Source organism: Aptenodytes patagonicus, chromosome 3 (assembly GCF_965638725.1).
Source record: "Aptenodytes patagonicus chromosome 3, bAptPat1.pri.cur, whole genome shotgun sequence".
Taxonomy (NCBI): domain Eukaryota; kingdom Metazoa; phylum Chordata; class Aves; order Sphenisciformes; family Spheniscidae; genus Aptenodytes; species Aptenodytes patagonicus.
The window spans coordinates 4,117,015-4,124,415 of NC_134951.1; positions in this window are offsets into that span (position 1 = coordinate 4,117,015).

Sequence of the window (7,401 nt, forward strand, 5' to 3'; positions counted from 1 at the left end):
AGAAAGGCGAGCTAAGCTCGGAGGGGTGGGAGGCTGAGCCACGATGGCATCTCTCAGATCTGCCGGGCTTGAACTCATGAAAAGCTTTATTTCTTCTGGGCTGCAATGCTGACAGCCAGGCTTGAGATAGACTCTCCCACCCGTTAGAGCAAGGGAAGAGGAAGGCGCTGTGATATCAGGGGAAAAGCTTGCCTCTGTGCTCTCTGCAGGACCTATGTCCTTGGGGAGGCTGGGCTGGATGTCTGGCCAAGCCGAGGAAACACAGGCTGGTCTGGTGCTTGGGGAGGGGGCATCTGCAAACCCCACTTGCCGCAAGCATCGGCTGAAGCATTGTGGCTGAACCTCTGGCAAATGCAAGACCTTGGATTCAGGCTCTGTAACCATGTCTATGCTAGTAAGTAAAACAGGTCAGGAACTACCCTCTGGTCCCAAGAACCAACTGGGATGATATAGATGGTGTTGTCCGTATGACGACATCCATACCTGTAGCTAAACACCCTCCCTCCCCAAGCAGGGCAGCTCTATCAGCCTGCTGCTGGAGACCAGCCCATGCTACCATCAGTTCCCAGATGTGGTTTGGGAAAGCGCTGCTGGTACGTGCCAGGGAGCACAGGGCTGGTCGTGGGGCTCGCCCTTGGCTGTGTTTTCCTTGCTAGTTAGACACAGCGTGTAGCCCCACTAGCAGCACAAGCTGGTGCTGAGGAGTTGAGGGCTCCTGTCCCTGTCCCCTCCTTCCTACCCCTCTCCTGTGCATTTGTGCACACACATTTGCGCAGCCATGTGGGGAGCTGGAGTGACGACCCCATCCAGGTTTTAACTAATGTGGCTAAACCATGCAGAAAACCCAAGGCATAAAGTCAATCCTGCCCTGCCGCGCTTGGGTCATCGAACGGGAGAGAAGGAAAAAAGGCTGGAGGGGGGTTAGCAAGCAGGTGGGTTGGCACCTGGAAGGGATCCAGGCCAGTTCCAGCGAGAGCAGGACTGGCCCTGTTTCTAACCCAGTTTTCTAGGAAAGAAAAACTTGCACCATCAGGGTCTGTGTGTGTGTGTGTGTGTGTGTGTGTCTATCTTTAACTACCACCCTTGCCTTCCCCTCGCTAACTTCCAAGCTCATTAGCTGTCCTTGATCAATGCCTGCCCTCATCCCCCTCAACGTGCTTGACCTGCTGCTCACCGATGTGGAGGACCAGAGGGCAATCGTGGTCAGGGGTGGCCGCTTGGTCTCTTGTAGCTGTGAGATGACTGGGCTTGCGTCTGGAGAGAAGCTTGAGAAGACAAGCTGTGGATTGAGGACTCCGGACATCAGGAGAGTTGACTTCAGCTTATTTGGGGAACTGGGAGGTTGCTACGAGGGAAGAAGGTGTCCAAGACAGCTGGCTGATTTTTTTTAAAGAAAACTTATTCAGAGCTTGGGAACAAACCCTGCCTTTGCACATGAAAATCAGGAATTTCAGCACAAAGCCTGCTTGGCTAATTAAGACGCTTCTTAGAGAACGGAGCTGCTAAAAAGGAGCATACAAGAAATGGAAATAAGGAGAGAAAATGAAAGAAGAGTGCAAATGCATTGCTTGGGCGCTTAGGGATAAAAGCAGAACGGCTAAAGACCAGCTGGAGCAAAGACTGGCCAGGGATGCTAAGAGTAACAAAAAGGAGGTTTGCAAGTATTTTAACAGCATACTTCAGGGAAAACGTAGGTTGATCGGTGGATGGGGGAGTAGCCTAGTGATGGATGATTATGGAAAAGGTTGAATGCCTTTTTTGCCTCAGTTTTTATAGGTCAGACTTGCTCCAAGCCTCTGCACGCAACAACAACATTTGAGAAGCAAAAGAACTGCCAGCAGTGGGGGAAGAAAAAGGTTAGGGACTATTTAGTGTAATTAGATGTATTTACACCCATGAAAATGGATGAGATTGATCCTAGTGCTCTGATAGAGCTCTCTGATGTGATTGTGAGGCTGCTGCCTGTCATCTTCAAAAAACCATGGTGTCTGGCCTCTGTCTACCCATCAGGTGTCTACAAGCAATTATACATATCTTAAGAAAGGGAAAAAGGAGGATGTGGAGAGCTATAGAGGTCAGCCTCACCTTGGGCGCTGGAAAGATCATGAAGCATGTCCTCCAGGAATTCATTTCTGGATATGTGAAGAGCAAGAATACAGGGACCCAGGGACCTCAAGCTACATGGCATGGTTCTACGGAGGCTGGTGTACAAGCTGCTCTGCAGAAACAGATGTGGGACTTCAGGGAGAGAGAGAGAGCATACAAAGGAATCTGCTTTTCTTCTTCCGTGGCAATGACTTTAAATTGGGGCCAGGAAGAAGGTTTGCATTTTGGGGGTATGAAGAAACCCCTTAGTGCTAAAGTCCTGATATTAAATCCTTTCCTTCTCTGCCAGAACACTGAAACAGGGAAGAAACCACAAATGATGGGGCAAATTTCACCTTGCACTGTGATACATGACAAATCTCGAGGCTTGCATGCACCAAGATTAGTCCCTGCCCTTGCTCATCCCAAAGGAATACCTGGACAACCATGAGGAAGACAAAGAGACCCTGCAGGAACCTGGGCTTGCTGGTTCAAGCTGAGTCAGCCCAGCTAGCTGGCTCCAGTCTCTCTGTATATTTTGCATTAAACAGTCACCGGTGAAGGCACAGAAGTGGAGAGAAATCCAGAGCTTCCACTCTCCCAGGGACTGCCCTGACCACTGAACCATCGCATGCCCCTTCTGGCCTGGTTACTCTCAAACAAGGCTCACCTCAGGGGAGCCTTCCTCCCTCTGGATAAGGAAATGGAAAAAAAAAAATGGATAGGAAAATGGTGAAAAACCCAAAGAAGGGCTGTTCCCAGGCAGCGTGGCTGCCTATAGATAGCCAGCCCCTTGCTTGAAGCTTTCCCTTTTGCCCAGGGCAGGGGCTTCAGCTTGGCTGTTGTGTGGCATCGTGACTGATCCCACCCAGGGCATACAGTGAGAGATCTTTCTTTCTTTTTGGTGGTTGTTTTTTGCCTGCAGGAGGGATTTCCAGGAACACGGCAATGCACCATCCTTCAGAGAAGTGCTGGAGGCTGCCGCTCCTCCCCGTAGGCCCCTGGAGCATCCTCCCTCCACTGTCCTCTCCTCCTACATGTCAAAGAACCATCTGATAAATAATTCCCTTTTTTTTTTGCTGATTGCACCTTGTTACCAAGATGTCTAGGGAACATCCTGGCATCCCTGGGACCGCCGCTGAGAGCAGACTGGCAGCTAATGAAGATAATTAAGATCTTATAGTCACCTTTCTTAACAAGCTGGCCAAGCTTTCCCATGGGGATCTGAGAGGACTGGTGTCCTCTGCCTGTGTTGGGTGGTCTTATAAGAGACTCAAGCAGGGAAGAACCACTTCTTTAGGACTTTGCTAGATTTTGTGCTGTGGCTATGTTTGTGCTAGCAAACCAAATGGCTGAGGAGCATTTCCAGGCACCGGAGTTCAACTGTTCAGTGGTCATCGCAGTCCTTGGCATGGTTTAGGCATGGGACAACAATCCCCAGGCAAGGTTTGGGAACTTTCCTGGCTCAGGGACCATTCCTAAGATGTAGTTTAGCTGTGGCTGCCCTGTTTTGTAGTTAATAATATGGACTAGGCCAGATTGGTCACTTGGCCTTAGGCTGGAGGTCCTGGTTGCTGGTGGAGACGTAGCTCTTGGTGTTCCCCTCCAAATGAGTGATCCTACTTCTGCGTGGTAGGTTTGTATGTCATGGACCAAGAAAACTTTGTCTCTACAGCCTTGCCTTAAAAGTATACTAGGGAACTGTCCCTTTGCAAGACTTATGAGTCATTAGTGACTGCTGCTTTATTAGAAAGGTTTGTTGCACACTGTCCTGACTGCGTTTCTTCATGCAGATATTGCATCTCTATTGGTGAACTGAACAGCACCAAGGTCCCTCCTCTGTCCATGAGACCAACTGGTATGGCCCAGACAGGTTCATATGGTTAAACCTTCATACCGCAAAGCAGGTGGCTGCACCCAGATTGCCTACTGGGGGTGGTCCCTGGCTTACACTAACTCCTGAGCCGTACCTGTCAGCTGTTTGAGTCCGTTCTAGCTGGACTGGACCAACACCATGCTCGCTGACAATCGAGCAGGCAGAGCTAACCCTTGGCAAGCCACGTGCCAAAGCCGCCAAAGCCACCAAAGCCGTGGCTGGAATTGGCAGCACGGGAAGGGGGACAGGGCAGTCTAACAAGCTGCTGGTTTCACAGGATGAGCTTAATAGCATTAAGAACTCGATCCCTCTGATTTGGTTAAAAGCCTTGCAACAGGCTTCCAATTTTAATTCACACGCAGGACAGGCTTTTGTCTAAAAGCCCAGTCCCAGCAGCTTCCATGCTGAGCATGCCAAGGTGGTCACATCTTAAAGGCCAGAAGGTCCTCGGCTATATCTCAGACTGAGCAGGCACAGCTTGGGGCATCCCACGTCTCGTTTTCCACCTTATAATCAAAGGATAATTGTTCTAACTACCTTTTTGGGGTGGTAGGAAGGAGCTGACATTTGCAGATCTCCGCAGAGCACTGTTAACAACCTTCCTGGTTCCTGTTGAGTTGCCTCCTTAGCTACACAGGCTGCAAGCTAAAGCGGTTGGGGGAAACTCCCTCTGCCTCCCCGAGCAATCCCCATCCTAAAGAAATCCCCTCACAGCACATGGCATTTTTGGAGCAGCTCCTTCCTAACCCCATTGTTCCAATGATCTAAGAATGCAAAGCTCTTGAAACCCCTCCAGAAAGCTGCAATTTATGAGCAGCCTGTTCCAACTGGCAGAGGTAAATTGTCAGTGGAACAAAAACATTGTGTAATAGCCCCCATCCTCCTCCTCCCCTTCTGAGAGCAGGTGGGGGAGGGGGCCGAGACGGCCACCAGGGAGAGGGGGTGTTGGGGAAGGGGCAGCGGTGAAGCACTGGGCATCTTCCACCAACGTCTCGGCGCTTGAGCATTGCAGACCTCTCACGGTGGCTGACCCAGAGCGTTTTGCAACACACTGAGATGCTGAAGGCAACGGTGACCATGACGGTTTGGCTGCCCCAAGGCTTGGACCACAGGGACTCTGCACCATCCACCTTTTGCAAGGATGGGGCAAGTCCAGGTCTTGGCTGCTCTGAATGATGGGTGTATGGAGCTGGTGTCTTGGTCCTTCTTCATAAAATAGATTGAAAAGATGAGAGATGAAAGCCTGAAACCAAGAGTTTGCCCCAAATCTGATTATCGCTTACCTTAAAATCCACATCCAACCATTGCAGCTCGGGGCCCAGATTCACACGAGTGAGCGTGGTCATCGAGGTTCAGGGGTGTCCCCTGGTCAGAGAGGGGAGGGAGGTGCTGGTGTTATTCAGCTTTCCAGATTTCCCGGATAGCATGGAGACCGGTGACGATTTCAGGAGCGGTTTGCACATCTTTCGGTGCCGCTCCTCCTTTGGGCTGCTGCATGACTCCTCTGGATGCCGGCTGGGCTATAAGCAATGCGCAAGGGGTGATTTCTCCCTGAGGTTTTGGGATGCCTCGCTGCCTTGTACGTATCTCCTCAGACACGGCACTTGGGTGTAAAATGTGCAGCGAGGGAAGCAAGTCTGACTCTGGTTTTGGTGTGTAGCCTGCCACCTCCTCCCTGCAATCCTTTTTTTTCTCCCCCCCCCCCTTCTGTCTTCCTTGCTCTAAAATAAAACCTACTCAGCAGACAGCGCCAGTCTGTGAAAAAAAAACCACAAGGTGCTGGGAATACTCCAGCTGGGTTTTTTTTCCACATATATATATATAAAAGAGGTTAGACTGTGACAGCTGAAATACTGTATAGCAAAGGAAATCTGAAAATTCAGTCTTTAAGTCCTTAAACATGTCATTCCCTGGCTTTCCCGGTGTAAGTGGGACCTATCGGGGCATTTCTGTGATGATCTCTCTATTGAATTTCATTAAGGGTTGTATGGAAGCAATTGTGGGAGACGTCAAAATACAAATCACTCACTGATTACACGTTAGCACTTCCCAGTGCCAAAAGAGTGAGGAACGAGACACCCTCCTAGGAACAATGACCCTGTTCATCATTGCTGCGCTGGGGCTGTGACAGACGAGCAAGGTCTTGTCCATCAGTACGTCGTGGCAGACCATGCCAAGGAGCGTGGCCAGTTGACCATAAGTTAAAATGTGTAAAATTGCTTTGTGCTTCCTCTTAATTGACCCAAAGGAAGCCAGAAATCAAGCTGGGCCAATTAATTTTTAACTGATTTCTTCATGCTGAAAAAAATATAGAGCTTTGGGATGACTAGAACTTCAAGGATTGGGTCTAGCTGGATGAATGGCTGATACCCACTGAAAGAGAGAGAGTGGAAAAGTTTCACTGAGGCTATTTCAGGGAAAATACTTTGACTGTTTGTTACAAAACAATGTTTGAATGAAAATGAGGTGTTAATGGTTTCAGTTTTAAATTAAGATTTTTAGAACTGTTTTAAGTAAAAGCAAAATGTAATCAATTAGAATGCTAGCCTGACTTCCCCCATCCAAAATTTGCATATACGTGAGCTTTTTGGGGCAAGAAAGAATAATCTGAAATTTGATCTTCTAGTTAGCCTGGGGAGATCCATGGTCTTCCAGTCTGGCCATCTAAATTAAAAATGCAGTTAATTATTCACGTGGACTAGTCTCAGACTTGCTCTTTAATTTCAGCGAGGAACATGTCTCACTGCTGGGTGGCTGTGGACAACCCTTGAATCAATGTCCAGTAGATCCCTGCTTCAAATAGATGGAGCAGCAGCCACCTCCGCGATGCCACTGGTGCTCCAGATGAAGGCACCACGGCCTTGATTCAGTGGTCCACACACATGGTCTCATTAAAGGGTGTTTTCAGGATGGACCCTGGAAGCGCCAACCTTGGTTGCCACCAGCCTTCCTCTGCAGGCATCGTAGGTCATCCAGGAAAGGGGACATGGCTCTAAGCACTTGTACGAGGAGAGGAAGAGGCACTCGAGGGCGTGGTGGTGTTGGGCTGACGGTTGGACTCGATGATCTTAGAGGTCTCTTCCAACCTTAATGATTCTATGATTCTATGATTCTATAAATCATCTCATTGCAGACAGCTGAGATCTGGTGGCTCCTTTCTTGGAATTTTGTGGGGAGCAGTGACCTGAACTCATGCTTCTCAAGGCCCACCCAACCTTTCGATACCCATTTTTTTTAAACAAAGTCCAGCAAAAATCAGACATACTTCTGTTTATTTTTCTTCCCTAGCCTGATATATTTTTAAGTGCCTGGACCCACTTTTGATTCAGCGGCTGACTAACAAAACAGCACCCAACGTAAAAGAGTGATTTTTTTTTTTTTTTGGCTTTCTGTCCCATACATTTTTGTCCAAATACGTAATAAGTGTTCCCACCTTAATT